The sequence below is a fragment of the Anas platyrhynchos genome, chromosome 1 (genome assembly GCF_047663525.1).
Source record: "Anas platyrhynchos isolate ZD024472 breed Pekin duck chromosome 1, IASCAAS_PekinDuck_T2T, whole genome shotgun sequence".
Classification (NCBI taxonomy): domain Eukaryota; kingdom Metazoa; phylum Chordata; class Aves; order Anseriformes; family Anatidae; genus Anas; species Anas platyrhynchos.
Genome location: NC_092587.1, coordinates 108042386 through 108061137, shown reverse-complemented (window position 1 = coordinate 108061137; position 18752 = coordinate 108042386). Strand labels below are relative to the sequence as shown.

General features: G+C 42.7%; 1 protein-coding gene across 4 annotated transcripts in view; it reads left to right on the top strand.

Moving 5' to 3' along the window:
- APP (amyloid beta precursor protein) overlaps positions 1-18752 on the top strand; it is a 213010-nt gene that overhangs the window by 10428 nt on the left and 183830 nt on the right. The gene's annotated exons all lie outside the window — the stretch shown is intronic.

The following is an 18752-nucleotide window of genomic DNA, read 5'->3' as shown; positions in this document are numbered from 1 at the left end:
TTCCTCCCTCTGTCTTTTCACTCAGACCTGGAACAATAATTTAGTTTCTTACAAAAAAAACAGCAACAAAATACTTTTTTTTTCTTAGTTTATAAAAAGCTTTTTTTTTTTTTTTTTGTCATGTAACCCTCAGTAGCTTCCTGTCTGAAATAATTTAAAAAATGCTCTTGAAGCTTTCTAGACTGAGTCTGCCATCTTTGCTGGATCATACTTTACAGTTTTCAGAAGTGTTTCCAGTGCCCAAAATAATAAATGTGGTTTGCTGCCTTGTTTTCAGTCTTATCCAGGTTTACATACAAGTACCTGGTGCTAGCTGTGTACAATGCTTGGATTTGGTTTAAGCGTGCAAGCCTGATACCCCTTTAAGTAGTAATAGAGGGCAATTGGCATGCAAAGTGACAGTGAAAAAATGCGTTTCATGAGTTTTGATATAGCTTTTAGATATATGTATAAAATGGCATTGTTTTCAGAAGTAGCACTCTTACGAATTTCTGTTTGCAGAACAGAATAAATAATGCATTTATACAGCTTGCATTGTTTTGATTAGGTGTTCAAAAATGCTTATAATTGCTGGATCATTGGCACTTGCAACAGGCAGCGGGGATTTTTTGAGGAATTGCTCGCTTACAGCACACAACAGAAGTGTTGGAAAACTGAGTATTTTTTAGTTGTAGCTAAAAATTAAATATTAATGGAGGAGAGTTTGTCATTTGAAACGAGTGCTTCATCTCAGTGAGGCTTTACTGTCCCCTCAATCTTCAGTAAATTTTTAATATCGTACTTGGTTTCCATGTGAATGCAAGGAGTGTTATGACTTTGAGGAAATAGGCTAGTTTTTTTTTTTTTTTTTTTTTTTTTTTTTTTTTTTTTTACAAGTGTAGGTATAGATATTGTGATCATTATACACACAGCTTGGTTTTTTGATTATAAAATGTGTACCCCCATGGGTTGTGAGGTGCTGTTCAGGAGCTGAAGTTATCTGCAGAACAAATTCTGAGTTGGAGCACGGGTTTGGTTCCTGAAAGCGTTTGGAGTATGTCGCCCGGTTGTACTTGAAGGTGCACATTCAAGAAATGCTTGGTTAATGCTGGGTGAGCTAATGCACCCGTGCCTCCGTGGTTTTCATTCTCTCTCAAGTTGTTAATGATGGGAGGGTAGGGGGAAGATGCCTTAAAAATATAGGCTTTGATTGCACTAATTATCAGTGGGAAGGGTGATTGATGCTCCTGTGCTGGCTTTGATGCCTTACTAACTCGGGTTTGATCTGCTTGGTGTGCCCTCTGTCCAGGTGCTGCTACGTGTGCCACTCCTGCTTGGCCTCTGCCTCCCTTTGACCCTTGTCCCTCAAGGAGCAGGAGGTGACGTTTCTGCTGCCTTGGTTCAAAGTTTGGTTTCTGGTGGCATGCGGGTGTTCTTGCCCTGGATTGTTGTTTTCCCTTCTCCACGTGCAGACACGTGCACTTCACGCAGATCGTTTTCCTGAGGTGTCAGAAGGAAATAATTTTCTTCTCTCTTTTGAAGTGGCAGTGACCAAGTGTCTGCTGGTTGCCTTTTGGCGAAGTGATGCCCAGCCACAGACATGCTCTGACAGCATTACCGTTCTACTGTTACCCACATCTTTCTGTCAGCTTTGCCCATATCTTTAGCAGGGAAGTTGTTCCTGATATTTGTGAACAATTATTGTTATGTCTTTGGGGGAGATTTTTTTTGATTGGATTCCAGTTAAGCTACAGAGCAGTGGTGGTTGATTTGCCAGCAGGTCTGATGGGTCTGTGGACTATTCTAATAACTTTGGAGAAGTAAACTAGTCAAAAAAAGACCAACTTCCATAAGCCAGGCTTTTCTGGACTAGAACATGTATTTCCCTTATGTATTTTTAGAAGCTCTGAGAGTTGGAAGCAGTTGTGCTGAGCATGACAGATACTACCACTGGTTGGTAAACCCCATGGAAAAGGTGGGTTAAGCCTTGAAGAGGATGATCACCGTGGACACAGGATGGAATAGGTTCAGGTGGTGGCACGGAGCGTGTTGGGGTAATGCTTTGGTTTAGGAGACTCTGGTGGTGCTGGTGTTCCCTTCTGGCTGCAGCTGGTGGTTTTATGCTATGTCTGTATTGGCATTAAAGAGTCATATGGACAGGGCTTGTTAGGATCTTGCTCAAGTGGAAAATAAGTTTGGGGTTATCTTTAACATCCCGTCCCGCCACCCCCAATTAGTAAGTAGTGCATTGCGTCTTCACCCGCAAAGTTGTTGCTTAAATTCATACTGCTAATGTCCTGAAGTTTACTTCTAGACTGACAAAATCTGCTCAAAGGTGGAGCATAGCAGCTCAGTCAATACCAAGACGCGACTTTTTTTGCCCTGACAGTTCACTGTCTGCACAAACAACTTAATGTCAACTCCATGGCGCTGCGCGAAATCACAGGAAGAGTGGCTGTGCGTGTGCAGGGCTGAATGCTTCAGTTCTCACCGGGAAACCCAAGGAATGAAAACATCTCCAGAAAATGAGAATGTTGCACAATTGGAAAATAACTAAAACCCACCCCGACGCTTATTTTTGTGGGGGACTGTAAAGGTTTCCAAGAGTGTATCTGTATTTTCATGCTGTGCACTGGAAGTTGTGATGCTGATAAATGACTTTACTCTCTGCTACTATGCTATTATCTCCTGTTCACCGAGCAACTGAATTATTTTTTAAGCTTTTACCTTCTCCTTCCTAAGGACAACATAGTTAGCTTTAGTAGTACAGCTCAGATGTTATGAGTTGAGGTGGTTCTTGATCATCTTTTATTAAAATCATCTATTTGTAATTAAATGAATTTATGGGCAGATACTCAGGCTGCTTGTAGAGGAGTTGATGGTAATGCTCTATCATAATGTATTTTCTAGAATTTTTAGCAGATTAATTTAAAATTAATGTAAATGCAGCTTACCTATTCTTGAGTTGTTAAGGTAAACCTGTCAGTATATCATCTGTCAGTGGTTTCTGGCAGTCTTTTTTTTTTTTTTTTTAACATTTGCTTCATTATTAATTAAATTAAGAATGAATATAGCCATTGTAGTCTAATTTCAAAACCTGTTTTTATTGAGAGGTTTATTTATGTCTCTCTCTACTGAATTTTTTTTTTTTTTGTAGCATTGCATAAAAATTTTACAGTCCAAGGTCTTGAGATGAGATGTGGACAGAGCCACAGTGTCCTTCAGCAGCTGCTGTTGGTATTTCCCAAAGTGATGCTTGGAAGTGCAAAAGTAATCAAGATACATGATGCATAAAAGCCCTGGTCAGTTATCATGTACGTGATGGTCCCAGCTTGATGTTTCAGGGGTAGAAACACTTTATTTTTTTAAAGTCGCCTAGAGAGTTTCACATTTTAGTCCAATGTCAGGTACTTGAAACAGTCAAGTTAAATGTGTACCCATTACAGACCTGGTCTTGCAGGTGGAATAAATGTCCAAGTACACCCGAAGAATATTCTGCATTGACTATGCGTGCCATATCTTGAAGCCGAATCTGCTCACAGACACTGTGAATGCGAGCAGCATGCACACACCCCTAGCTCCTGTACCAGCGATTTCCGACGTGCCACTGTTCCCGCTGGAAGCGCTCCGTCCTACCTGCAGCTGCGCTTAACTCGGGCTGACAGTGATGCTGCTGTGCAGGGCTCTGCTCCGTGTCAAGGCCTTGGGGAGGAGAAAAGGTCGGAGCTGAAGGCATACGGAGAGGAGCGCTTGGATGTGGCAGCTGGCATCTGAGTGATGTGAGCAGCAGTTGTTTCCTGCAGGAAGACAGTGATGTTTGCAGAAATATAATGCGTGTTGATGGATGCGTTGTTATTCCTGCAGGAGCAGTATTTTTACCTGTGGCTTTCAGGAATTTGCTGGAGTTGCAGTTAGTGCCATGTGGTAGGTTGGCAGCAGGGGGGAGATGCGCTGAGGGGGCTGACAAGAAGCAAATGTCAAGTTGCTGTTCTTGAACAAGGACCAGATGAGAAGTCAAATCGTCTGCCCATCTTGGAGGGAGATGTCTCTCTCAACTCTTTGATGCTGAAAGATGGGCAACTTATTTTGGTCAAAACTTGACTCCCTAGAGGAGGAGGATTTTTGGTCTCTGGAGATCAACAGGAGCAGAAATTTTGCAGACCAAGTTCACTTAGCTGCTATGGTAAGAATAGCATGAAGTAAGTGTTAAGGCTCAGTATTGATAGGCACTGATGCTTTATTACAGGGATGAAGAAACAGGCAAAAGCTCTGTGCAGCAGTCGTGATCAGTTCTATATAACAGCTTGTGCCACTGTCCATCATCCCCATTTCAATTTGAGTACCTAGTGAAATCTAGACTGATGTATTTGTGATTAAGGCTACAAAAAAATCGTATCTAAAATTTGATGACACAGAAGAAACGCTTTACTTGATAGCCGGACTCCTAAATATATTGGAATCTCATCACTCCGACATGAAAACACTTCCTATTTATATTGCCTTTTAAGTTTTGATGCATCATCCGAAAATGTTTGTGTGTATTTTCGGCTCTTGTGATTTATTGAGGGCTCTGTGGTGAGGTGAAGTGAGGCAGACAGCATCAGTCATGACCTCCAGTGCCCATGGGCCTGGTAGCCGAGGTGTTTCCAGCCCATCCAGCGAGCACGTGCTCCTTCACAGCTCTCTGCTGCTTGTGGAGAGGGGAGCATCACCTCCAAGCCAGCTGAGGTAGCACTGATCACAGGCAGCTAGCTCTGGGTGTATGAACTCAATAAGAGGGCCAGCTCTGGAAGCGAGGAGGGATGCTGTCAGCCTGGGAGCCGTCCTTCTCTGCACGTGTGCGAAGTCCTTCAGAAACGGGAGGAAGCTGCTCCCCGCACAATGTAAAGGGAGCTCTGGTGCTCATGGGATTTTGTGCAGTGCTCGAACTCGAGAGCTGGTGGGTCCTGTGGGATGCAGTCATTCAGCAAGAAAAACTCCAGGCGGTTGAAGTCTTGAAAGGCTTTAGCTAGTCAGCGTTTGCACTGCAGGCATTACAAGTAGGTTTCATTCTTCTGCCGCAGCTGAAGTTAAAAGTGAGCATAAACTAGAAATACTGTGACCTGTTTGGGGTTTTCCATCTACTGGGTGTTCAAAATGATTATTTTGAGAGAGGGATGGTATTTTATACAGGTGTCTGGCACTTAAGGATTGTCCTTCTCAGAAGAACATTTAATGTTACTGCTGTATCCTTACACTGCTTTCTGTAGATTTGGGTGTTGAGATAAAAATGAAGTGTTGGAGTCATGTTTACAGTCAAGAGTAATAATAAAAAGAACAGCCAAAATCCGTCTATTTTTTTCAGTCACTGACTTCGCTTTTAGCACCGTAGCCATAAAAAACAACATAGTTGTTCCAGTTGTCATTTTAGTGTGGTAATTGATGTTACATCTGGACAAGAGCAGGTTTGCAGATAACACCAAGCTGGGTGGTTTAGTTGATACAAGTGAATCACAGAATCAGGAGGGTTGGAAAAGACCTCCAAGATCATCTGGTCCAGCTATCCCCCTGACACTGATATCACCCACTAAACCATGTCCCCAAGCACCACATCCAACCTCTCCTTGAACACCCCCAAGGATGGTGACACCACCACCTTCCTGGGCAACCTGTCCCAGTGCCTGGCTGCTCTTCCTGAGAAGAAATGTCTCCTCATTTCCAACCTGAACCTCTCCTGGCGCAACTTGAGGCCATTCCCTCTAGTCCTATCGCTAGTAACCTCTGAGAAGAGGCTGACCCCCAGCTCCCCACAGCTTCCTTTCAGGTACCTGTAGAGAGCAATGAGGTCTCCCCTGAGCCTTCCCTTCTCCAGACAAAACACCCCCAGTTCCCTCAGCCGCTTCTCACAGGGCTTGTGCTCCAGGCCCTTCACCAGCTTTGTAGCCCTTCCCTGGACACACTCCAGGGCCTTGATGTCCTCCTTATGGTGAGGGGCCTGAAGCTGAACCCAGCACTCGAGGTGCGGCCTCACCAGAGCAGAGCTCAGGGGGATGATCGCCTCCTGCTCCTGCTGGCCACACTGCTGCTGATTGAATCCAGGATGCTGTTGGCCTTCTTGGTCACCGGGGCACACTGCTGGCTTGTGTTCAGGCAAGCATTGACTGGTCAGGTTTTCTTTTTTTTTTTTTTTTCCATTTTCCTTCTTCCTTTCGTGCTCATCCAGTGGGTGTTAATTAGGCCACGCTGCGTGTGCTGACAGGCCGGCTTCGTGCAGCCTCACGATGTGCCACAGTGCTGCTGCTGCTCTGCTTGGCCTGCGGACAGTGTGGGTGCTCGCGGATGGCTCTGGGTCGATGCAGCCTCTGCGTGAGCCCATCAGGTGTTGCTCTGTGCCATCGCGCTGCCTTCACCTCCTGGGGCTTGCTGCAGGCGTGTCTACCTGCTTAACCAGGGGCAAGCTTATTGTCTGCATTTTGCAGCTGGCTGCTGGTGAACTGAGTGGGAAATGAGAAGATGCAGTAATATTTCTGTTAAAAAAAAACAGCAAACAGCCAACCCTGTGTGATGCCAGTGCAGCTTGTGCTCTCCTTAGGGTGCTGGTGGCAATCATTGCTCTTTACAACAGGAGCTTGACAGACGAGGCCTGTGGATTTGGTCTTGACTTAGGTCAGCGCCAGTGCCCTGTTCTGGTTTGTGAGCAGCTGCTGTTTGTGAGCAAATCATCCACTTCTTACTCCTTGACTTGTGGCTGTGGCAAGGTGGCTGGAGGGCTGAGCTTTCTGTCAGACATAGTGGTGCACGAGGGGAGATCTTTGCCATATGGCTGTGTACCATACAGCGCCGTTGGTTGCACAGGAATGCAAAACACAATCTCTCTTTTTCTTCCTTTCTGTCATCTTCTCTCCTCCCCTCCTTCCCCCAGCCAAGCTGAGAGAGAGGTGTCTTAGACAACGTATGGATTTCTATAAGGAGTAATACTGCCTCCGACTCGTCAAGTCTTGTTAGAAATAACTAACTTTCTTAGATCAGCTAAGGGGGGTAGGGAGGGAAACTGTGGATCCAAAAGCATATGAATATTTCAAATAAAATTAACAGTTTTTTTTTTGTGTTCGTAATGTGTTTTTTTTTTTTTTTTTTTTTTAACTTTTAAAGATAGGATTTAATTGATAGCAATTTCAAACTAGATTTGGTTTTGTAGCCTCAATGAGTTTGCAAAAAACCGAGATGCTCAGTTTGGGAAGGAAATTATTTTGGTTAATTGCATTAAGGTCAGATTTGACAGATGAGCTAATAGAAAAAAACGTCAACATTGATGAAAATGTGATGTTTTCCAATCTCGTGATTGTTGAGATTGATTTGAAGGAAGGAAAAAAAAAAAAAAAAACACACAAAGAAATTGGAAAACAAATGAAATTGGACAGTGGAGTCCAATTGTAGTTACTGAAACTGGCTCTTGACGGTCCACTTCGTTCTAGTTCTTGCACTTGCTTTTGCGTTCCCTAAAGCCTGGTAAACATTTAGTTTGTTGACTTTGTGGTTGCTGTGCCTGGGAATGCTGGTTCACAACAAGTGGTTTCCAAAACTGAATGCAGGTTTCCAAAACTGAATGCAGACCACATAGTAGTAAATGTTTTCTATAATCTCCAGCCTTACTCTTCCATCTTTTAAGAGACCACAGAACTTTCTGGATAAAGCTTGAAAGCAAAAAGAGGGTGGAAAAAAAAGTGGAAATACTTTACAGGGAAGGAGAGCATGCTGGCTTGTAGTTCCCAGTGCTTGCAAACATTGGTCGCTGCAGGAGGAAACGGCCAAGTTGCGACGTGCTCCCAGACCGGGGATGCCTGTCGGGTGGTTAGCGCTGCGGTGCTGTCTGCGCTTCGGTAACCTTACATTACTTAACAGGTTATTCGTGGCTGCTCACGTCCCACCCCTCTGAAGTCCCTTCGGAGTCTTTTCCCCCTCTTCCTTATCATGTTTGCTTTATGAGGAGAGCCTGAATCAATTTCTTCTGAATGGACCTATTGTTGTAGATGGTATTTTGGTTACAGTTGGTTCCTTTTTACTAATGGCAAGAAAAGAAACAGCCTGTTATAGTAGAATGGCTCCATTTTGGGTCCATTATAAACAATCCTTTGTGAAGAGAGTAGGGACTTCTTATGTTTCCTTTACCCGTGTGCCTTTGTTATATGATATCGTAGCAGACGAACCGTACCTACAGGCTCAGAATTACAGCGTCAGCCACGTAACGGTGACCCGATCTAAGAGGAAACACTTGGGTTTTATTTGTATCGTGCTGGAGAGTTGGCAGTCCTGAAAGACTGAACGGGAGCTAGGGTGATCAATGTTTCACAGTTGTATACTTCTTCAGAAGAATAAAGAAGGAGGGAACAAGCCCTTGAGGGGGCTTGTACGGTGTTCTGAAAAAGCCGTTTGCTAAACAATTGACTTGGGGTGTTTGCGTTTATGGTAGTTTGCTGTTAAGTATCAAACGCACTTCATGTCAAATTTTAGCAATAACAAATTGTGTTGTAACTTCTACTTTTTTCTGAGACACCTTACAAGTGGTTTAATGTACAGGTAGTACGTTAAAAATAGTTTCATATCCCCAAATCTAGATTTATGGAAATAGTTGTGTCAAATTTTTAGGTTAAGCTTTTTGTCTTTAGCGGTGTGTTTTGAGTGAAATGATGCCAACATTGTGCAGCTCATAGCAGGTCAGGGGCAGTGAGTTGAAGTGGAGCCCACAGCTTGTTTGGCCCAAGAAGAATGGCCATGAGCACAGAGGTTACTTACTTGTCTCACTGGCGTTTGCTCTGTGCTTTGAGTGTCCACTTTCCCAGGTTCCTGGTGGTGGCCCGGGAAGCATGACCGTAGGTACTGTACGCGAGGTGCAGCTGGTGCTCTGGTGCTCAAGAGGAAACAATAAGGAAATTACAGGCATCCTCTAACAGCATCACGTTGGTAATATGTACTCGGTTTGTACTGAGAGGTCTCCTGTGTGTATCAGAGTACTCCTGGCAATCTTCCGTGAAACCTGATTGCAGGGCAGCGGTCCCGAATGGCTGCTTGTGTGAAAGGAGAAGTGCACAGGGGAGCAGTCGTAGTGTAACGTGTTCGGGCAGGGCAGTATTTTGGTGAACGCGGTGCTGTTGTTCCTTATTGAAGTTTTGGCTTCAGAACCAGGAATTGGAGCAGCGAGTGCCGAAGACATTTGACAATTGGAAGCAGGAGCTTGCCATCTCTTGGTCTCCGCAGGAGTGTTTCTAGGTCTGTCCACCTTAAAGCTCTGACCCGCATTGTCAGCGTACTTTGGTAATGCATGTGTGACCTAAACAGTTGTAGGTCTTTAATTCAGTCTGGCAGTGTTGTCCACACAACCTTCTGAACCACTGAAAAGTCATCTTTTAATGAAGCTTCTTCCATTTCCCTTGATGTGGAGGTACTCTGCCAGTAACCTGAACGGTCTTCACCCTGGGAAAGAAAATTAGTGTGTTTTTTTTTTCCCCCACCTCCCGAGAGCTGCCTCCAAGAGCATCTTGAGGTTGCTGTTGCTTTAGCTTGTTACTTTGCGCAATTTGATCAAGCAATTTTTAGTGTTTCAAATGTTGCCATGTGTATAACCACACGCACACATTGTATGATCGTTGAAATGGATTTATAGCGTCTGTTTATTCAGACTAATCGCTCCTGACAGACTTTAATATAAAGATAGTTTTGAATCAAGAGTGGGTAGATGTGTGTTTGGACAGCTTGTATCTTAGCAATAAGAAAGTTGGCTGAGCTGGAGACAGAAATGTAATATGTGTGAAGAAATGAGGTTTTCAAGTCCTCTAAAAACAGGCTGAAAAGATCTTGTGACGTGGCCACCCCAAAACCTTGCAAACATCAGTAAAATGGCATAAAATCCCCTTCTTGTTTGAAAAAGCGAAGAACTGATGGCTTGACATTTAAAACAAACATGTGTTTAACTTATTCATCTATATAACGTTGGAGGAAATGTATGTTGTAGGCTCCAGACTTTTCAGGTGAATGTATTCTGAAGATTTGCCAAGCTGATTGAAGGCAGTAATGTGAAATCCAATTCAGTATGAATGCGGAAGGACTTACCTGTGAAAACAATAACTCAGACTGTTTTTCTCATTAGAAAAGGAGAAATTGGCTTAGACAAACTTAAATTTTCACAGTAGTTTGCATTTGGAAATCAGTAAGGTAAACAGATATTTTGTCAAGGCAAAGTAAGTGATGGTGAGCAGCAGAAAAAATCCCCACGTGTTAATTTACCACTACTTAATGCTTTTTGGAGCCTGGCATTAGCTCATTGTTGTCCTTCTGAATCTCACTGAATGCCATTTTGCTGTGATTTGAGACAGCCATGTTCACTTTTCAGGAACTTTTACTACATTAATGTGAGTTAAAACACTTGAGTGAGCTCTTTTACGCGATGACTTACATTGCTTTCTGTGCTTTTCACATCTGAAAATAACAGGATATTTTATGTAGAAGTACGTTATATATGTATATATGCAATTTAAGGGGAGTAAGTAAGGTTTTGTAGGTGCACCCAACAGGCAGTCAGACTGCCATCAGGAAGTCAGTCTGTTTAGAGGTAAGTACCTGAAACCAAATCACTCTTAAATTCTGTGCTAAATGCTATGTGGTCCTTGGTAAGCCCATCTAGAGCAAAGGAAGAATATCAAGTGATTGTTTTTAGGACTTTTGTGAACTATTAGAAGTCCTGGACTGTTACCATACTGCCTGTTACCCTTACATTGTTAGATTGGATTTGTTACTTATTTTCAGCTGGTATGTAACAAAATAAAAATATTATCTGAAACTATGTATGGGCTGTAATAGGCTTGGTTACCTTGAAACAACTTCAGCACTCAGTTAAGTTTTAAAAATGCAAGTGAAAGATAATGCTGGCGTGGATAAGAGAATAGATACTGTTTGCTATTATGTTAACAGAGGGAAGAGACACATAATGTGCACTGGCTGACCCGTGCAGCAAGGAAGAAAGGTAAGGGGACTTGTATCAGCAGATGGAAATATGTGCTGCTGGTTGGAGTGAGCAAGTTGAAGGACTCTTAAAAATTATTCACTTTTCCAAATAATGTGGTTGCCAATCTGAAGCTATACCATCAGTGAAGGCTCATTAATCTGCTTAGCTTGGTTAAGCCTCACTTGAGCATAAGTAGGAGAGCGGCAGTGTCCTCTTGGGAGTGTTGCCAGGGCTTGTGGAGCCAGACTCTGTGCTGCTTCTGTGCTGTTTGAAGCTGAACCCTCCTGACATCTCTGCAGACTCCATGAAGCCTTGCCTGCTTTCCCGACCTCATGGGAGAGAAGTGGAAGAGCTGTGGGAAAGCTGCTTGTCTTCTGCTGCTGCAGGGAGGTGGTTAACACCTGGAAGCAGAAGGATCCTGAGCTCCAGTGCAAGCCTCTGACCTTTTCAGCTGGTTTGGCTTGGAAGCATCGAGTAATTCTTGGTGACTTTATTTTAAGAAGGCAGTGCTTGAGATAGTCTGAGGCTGACATTAAATTAGAGACTTGCCTACTTGGACATTTCGTCTCCGTGACATGCTTTCAGGTTATCTTTTTACTTTTTCCTTGCCCTCCCTTTGGCATTTTCAAGGAAATCTGCCTGAAGTATTGCAGCTGGTATTCTGTGCTGCTGCTTTCAGCAGTTGAGCAGAGCTGGAAATGGGAAGGAAAATATGAAGGGAATCTTTGAAGGTGGAAAATGGGAAGACAGCTACAGGCTGCAGTAGAATATCTTACCCTGTACATGGAATAAGAGCAGGGTTTTAAGGTAATACTTGGTGTCAGCCAGAAAAGACTCCAGTATTGTGATATATTATTAGTGGTACAGTTTCTGTCAACCTCAGCATAACCAGTGAAGTGAAACCCTGTTGTATAAGACAAGAAGTCAGGATGAAAGGTTTCTTGTCCCCAGTTTGAGCATGCGAAAACAAATGTGTGCGGCATTCAGAGATTGTGTTCTTCAGAAGGGGAGAAAAATCCAAAGAAGAGGCTGTGTTGCAGCTTGGGGCAACGGGTTTGTCGATGTAGGTCATAAGCAATTTTTAACATCAACAAATAAATCTGTGAGGAGAATTGGAGGAGAATAATCTGTTATATGTTGCTGCTCTGTAGCATTCAGATCATGGGTAGCTTGTGCTCTGCATCTACTACTCTGGTGAAATCCCCGATGAGAGGTCAGTATCCCTGCTTAGAGTCCTTAGGCATTACATCAAGTGAAATAAAATAAATGTTCTTTCTGCTTTCGCTGCATGCTGTGACCTAGCTAGTCTTGAATAAGAGCTGACAGCCATCATGCTTGTTTCTCTATTAGTGAGCAGAAATAAGGTTTCCTGTACTCCCCTTATGAGGCATCATTAGTGCTCAGTTTGTATTACAGAGCTCCAGGCGCAGGAACCAAGCACAGATTTTTCTTCCCCTCCGTGGCCGCGGAGTGCACGACATCTTTCACGGGGTCGCTGCTGGTTCTTACTGCATCGCAGCAAGGCGACGGTGAGCGTGAGGTGGGAAAGCATCGCGTTGCTTCTTCAGTTACGGCCAGCGGTTATCAGCATGCTACAGCTCATGCGTTTCAAAAAGCAAGGCGTTGGATTAATCTTCCAGATTACTCAATTAGAAGATAAATAAAAATACCCACAAATAAGCCACTGTTTGAAGGATTTGTGTCCAAAGTAACAGTAATATAATGGAGGTATTGACAAATGAGATTCATCTTGTAGTGTGTGGTTCCAAAGTGATTAAGCTGGAGAATTTTTTCCCTCTTAGGAGAGGACTAATGCTTTGGGTTTTTTTTCTACTTAATGATCTGTGGTGATTTTAGTCTACTTATTGGTAAAGGAACAGCACTTCATCTTTATTAAGTCTTCCCATTCGGATCAGTTCTTTCATATCTGATAAGAGTAGTTAGCAATGAATAATCTCATTCATTTATCTGTATCTTTTGAGGATCTGAAAGTGCCTTCTGAAAGTTCATCTTACCCTATCTTTCATAAGTCTTAAATTCAATTATTGTGAATTTGAAATGGTCTTTAAGGAGGCTTCTTTTGAATAGAATACTTTTCATGAGCCTTCAAATCAATTGCAAGTGAGTGTCTCTTCTGTTCTCACTTGTCAGGATTGAGCATGGATGCTGTCAGTGATTGGGCCTAGCAGAGCTCCTGGAGTCCTTAGTCTCCTTTTAAAAACATACAGCAAATCCTGAATTTTGCAATCTAGTTCACCTCTCAGCCAGTTATTTTCTCTATCCTTCTCTGAATTTGAGACCTTAGGGCAAGCTTCTGTTAACTAACTGCATGTTTTCTTATGGAAAAGCAAGAGCTGTCTGGCACAACTTTTCTCATTAAAAAAAAAAAAAAAAAAGCTTTTTCTCAAAAGTTTTGCATTAACTAACCTTGCAGGAGTTGTCTACTGGTCTGTTATATATTAGAAAGTGATAAGTGTACTGGAAGAAAGCCCTTAGATTGCAGGATTTAGTTTTGTTTGTCTCCCTCCATGCCCCAAATCTAAGCGACAGTCATGGTACTCAACAGTACTTGATAAGATCAGAAATCCAGAATCCACAGTGATCATGTGCAATGTGGAAAGGGAAGATTGAAAATCAGCAGCGTCCTGTGCTGTGTTTTTAGTGTTAAGATAACAAAGACCAAAATAAAGAAACCAGTAAGAAATTTTGTAAAGACAAGCTGTGGAAGAATTGAAACGAACCCCATGTCTTTAATACACACACGCTTTTAGTCGCAAAAGTGTTTTGGAAGATCATAGCTAAGGTTTTAGAACATAGGTCAGAATTTATTCTTTTGTCCCATATTGCTTCCTGTGTATTCATAGTTTTTTGTTTTTTTTTTTTTTTGTTCTAGAATTGCATCACGGCTTTTGGAACACCATGGGGTTATCATAATCAGCTTTCTCTTTTGTTGTTATTTGAAGTTTATTTGATTCAGGGCTGATAGAAATCCATTTTTGAGTGAGTTCGCTTAGTTTTTCAAGCTGAAGAGTTGTGGTCTGTAGAACACATAGCTTGCACAATAGCTCCCTCAGTTTGTTATTTCCAATAAGATTAAGACTCCTGGTTTATGAGATTTGTCCTCGTAAGTCTCTCATGATTGTGCAGAGGGTACATATAAACCTGTAGAGTAGTCTGCGCTGAAGGGAGAATTTGTGATGTGACCCATTCGCTAGCCTACTGAACAAAGCTGTGTTGTTGTTTCCGCGAGGACTTCCCTTATATCTTTATCTCCTTGTTCTTATCCCCTTCACTTCCTTTTGCTCGCCAGTCCTTGGAAGGAAGAGATGCTTGGTTTAGAGTATGAGCAAAATGCCATGAAATCCATGTCTACGGCACATGCAGTATAGTAGCGTTTCGTGAGTAAAAGAATACGAAGTGGAAACTGTGGAAGGATGCCTGAAATGTGCCCTGCTGGTAGAGTGATAGATATTTTGATTTTATTAGCCCCTCTCTCGCTCACCAAAACTGTACAATCTTTTGTATGCCTTCGTTAAGCAATTCTGAAGGTCTGTTTCTTTATTACTTAGATCTTTCATTAATATTTTACGTATGCAATAATGATGGAGTTGTTTTTGTTGTGCTAGATGAAATTAAATAAGCAGTCTCTGTCTACTAGAGCCAGAAAGCAGAGCACAAGAGAAATGGCTTCATCTCCTGAGCCCCTGAGAGTCGGCCGTAGCCTCGGAGGTTGGAAGCCAGGCTTTTGCTTTGAAGAGCAACATAATTATTATGAAAGATACCATAATAGTTATAATTGCTATTATGAAAACCTGTACTAAACATGCAGTAGCTGCTCACAAAGAGCAGCTGGGTGCAGAAAAATGTAGGAGAAAAGCTTGTGTCTAGTGGGACAGTAGGGTTTGGGATTTTTTGAGTTACATACCCTTTACTATGGAGCAGGATCTCTTTCAGCACAGGGTGCCTAGTAATGCTGTACTAATGCCTTTCTTGTCACGGTATTGATGTTACGTTGAGGTAGAATTTCACTTTTATGGGGGAAGGATTGAAGGGCTGGACAGTAAGTCAACTCAAAATCAATCAAAATCTGCCCCGACATTTGACTTTGTCACGTGGCAGCCAGCATTAGGCTTCCATACATGCCTTGAAAGTAATCCAGGTAATTCACTATGTTATTGAATCCCAGTGTTGACAGATTAGTTCCTTCTGGCTTGCTGGTGTTGCTGTTTTTGTGAGCTAAATATAGATTTGTCTAATTAGAGACATGTTGGCATCCCCGGTAGCATAACATCTCAGGAAGTATCCTGTGGAAGTGCTCTTCCTTGTAGCAGTCAATGAGTCCCCACCTTGCCAAACATGAGTGGTTAAAGTTGGTGGATGCCAGAAATGTCTTTATTCGTCTTCACATTGTGGAATGAAGTTAGGAAATCAATAATAATTGCAGTAAGCCAACCAGTCGGACAGCTCGCAGAGAAGAATGGGAGGTGCAGGCTGGCTGGCTGGGCAGAGAACTGTCCTGCACCAGACGAAGATGAGGGGGATGTTTGGCATATGCATGGGGTGCTGTAATGCTGCAAAATAGCTGAAACACTATCTGTTTAAACTAGGAAGTTACATCAGGCTTCTCGCATGGCGGCGTTCAGATATTTGTGGTTCACCCCAAATGGCAGGAGAGGAAGGTACCGCTCCGGGTAATTTGTAGAAGAGCATAAGCCACGCGGTCCATGGAGCAGCTACGTTAGCAGTGTTGACTGTGCCCCTGTGTTGAGGGTAGATGATAAACTGTAATTAGTTTTTATTATTGTTTTACATGCCAACCCCAGAGCTTCGTTTGAAATTTGGTTGTTGCAGAGTGTGGGTCCTGTCTCTGAAGCAAAACGCCAATTCTGCTGGCCGCAGGGAGTTCCTGCTGGGGTGCGTGAGGCTTTATTCATTCAGACTGCAACAGGAGAAAAATCTGCCAAGCAGATGGGCTGCTGCTTCTCTTCCTTCCTGGAGGAGCTTGCAAAGTGAACTATATATTTCTTCCACTGCAGTTATCTGTAGGCTTAGAGGGGTAAGTTGGTTAGTTTGGTGTTGTCTTCCTACATGAGGGAAACTGCGTAAGCCTAGAGTGTCTCCCGGAACTGTAAAACCTGGTATCTCTTTTTCAAGGAAGTTTGTTTCAAGAAAATTCACATGCTTTGTATACTTTAGTGCACTTTAACAAATACATGTATATTGCCCAAAATATAGGATCTTAGCTCTGTGTAGTGTGTCAGCTGTATGGAGTCATACTTGGAAGGGCAACTACTGGAGTATTTGGGTTTCCCTGCCCTTCTTTTCCCTTTTATTCAGTTCTGAGAGTTGTTGAGTACTGATAAATTGTATGGATTTGAGGTAAGGTGTAAACATCCTTCAGACAGATCAGCATCCTCTTACAAACTGTTGCAGCCCAGTTTCAGCAGGAAAAGTTGAAAAAATATGTTAAGAGTTGAAAAAGAGAAAAGGAGTGAAGATGATGTACAAAAGAATTCTTCTAGCTTGAGATGTTTACTGAAAGTACTGGCAATGTGATAAATGAGATGTGAAACTGCTTTTAAGTCAACAGCTACTTCAAATGAATTCCTGAAAACTGAAGACTGCCATTCTATTAAAAATAAGTCAATAAGTTACAGAGCGCTGACATTTGAGCTACATGGTTCATTTGAGAAACTGACATTGCACAAATGCTAACTTGTTTATCAAATTTGTCAAACGAGAATTGTTCCTCAAACAATTTTTGACCTGACAGACACAATTTAAATTTGTTTTGTGGCATGGAGTCTGGTTCTGCATATAGTTTTTCTTTTCACGTCCTTCCCATGTACACGTGCACTGAAATAGGTTTTAAGATGTATTTCACACCGACTTAGGGTACTCTTTTGCAAGAAGAACGTACTTCAGTATAAATGAAAACTAGATCTTATTTTAGGGCTTTTTCAATGCTTTCTCTCACCTTGTAGTTTAAACTTTATAGAAGTGAGTTTTATGGGTATGCCAAGAACCCAAAAGCTATCACTGAGCTTGGGATACTTCTGCAGTCAGTTGTGGTACTGCGATATACACTCTTCGTCTGTCTCCTGCGTCATGTGTTTATTTCAGATAAAATAAGCGGCGGCTGCTCGGAGCATGGAAGTAAAAGATATAACACTGGAAGTAGGCGGTTTCCAATAAACGTATTTTAGCCCAAAACTTGAATTCAGTTCTGAAAAATACAGTCTCCTGTTTGTTTTACAGCGATGACAGGCTTTCTGGTGATCGGTTCAAAAGCAGCCTGTCACAGCATTTCTGCACAAGTAGTATACCAAAAGAAATAATAACACTTGTTACATTTATTGGTATCATTAAACGCTTCTTTCCTCAAACTTGTGCACCTGCTGGATTGCATCTCTGTGTTTATCAGGAGACGGAGGATATTTAATTATTTTCTTTGTTTCTTGTTTACCCTTGTTTCTTGCTTGGGTCACTCAGCTCTTCAGGGAGGAATTGGTCTGTGAAAAAGCCTTGCAGTCTCAGTGCTTAGCCCTTGCAGGGCTGTGGGTTGGTTGTGATACTTATTCTGGTTTCAGGCTCGGCAGGTGCCTGGACCTGTGTCCAGATGGCATCCTGCTGGTGCTTGGAAAGGGACCTGAGGGAAGTTTTAAACCTAAGACACGTGGAATAAAAACATTACAAGCCTCAGGAACCTGTGGAGGGTAAGGGTGAGGAGATCAGTCGGCTGCCAGCAGACTGCTTTGTGGAAATATCCTCTGCAGCCTAGAGAAGGGACTTGCTTCTCACATCTTTGTGGAGCGGGCACTTCTTGAACAGCTGTGGAGGCATGGGCAGGGTGCTGCTGTGATGCCTGGTTTGGCTGTTGGAAAAGTGGGACAGAAGAGAAGCACACGGGTGTTTGCACTCAGCTTAAACAGGGCATGGTTAGGGCAAATACACAGCTCTGATTTGCTGGGAGCTCCTCAGAAAAGTCTGTTTCTCAACCAGATTTCAGGTGTGGTTCAGTTTGACTCCGTGCTTGAGTCTCAATGACTTTTGGTAGAAGAGCTGTGGGTCTGTGCTTGTTTTCCTGCCTCTGAAAGGTGGCCCTTCTCCGTCCTGATTGCCAAAAACATTTGTCTTGTTCATAACAAGCAGTTTTACTGAGCAATCAGTAAAATCTTTTTTGACCTAGTTCTCTAGGCTGTTGACAACAATAATTGCTGCTACTGTTTCTATATTAACATTATACAATAAAATTGTTTCTAAATTATTCATGCTGATTTTGACAATCTCTTTCACTTGTGACACCGCTCCTCTCAAAGGAGAAGCTGGGAGATGGAAAATTTTCCCTTGCTTTTGGCAAACAGCCATCTTAAGTCCTGGGGAGACAATAGTTTGGTATTTCCTCGTCTTCTAATTTGGGTGCTTTATTTTATTTATTTATTTTTTTTGACCCCGTACCCCTTCCTTTCTTGTGGATGTTATTTACTTATCTAGATAAGCAGGTTTTAAAATATAAATAGCTTTTCCACATAGATGCATAATAATACTCGGAGGAGAGCTACTATCTTTATGGCTTAAATAGTAGGTCTGGCAGTCCAGATTCTGTGAACTTGTGAAAATCCGATAGTTAACCAGGGGGAACGGAGCCCCAGATTTCTGCCTGGTGACAAGAGCCTGTATTAGCATGGCTGGGTGCTTCTGGGGCCCAGCAGTGATCTTTGCTTGTGGGGTGCAGAGCGCTGAATGAGGAAGCAAACTGCTCTGCGTGCAAGTTGGTGTTGCTTTAGCTGGTGAG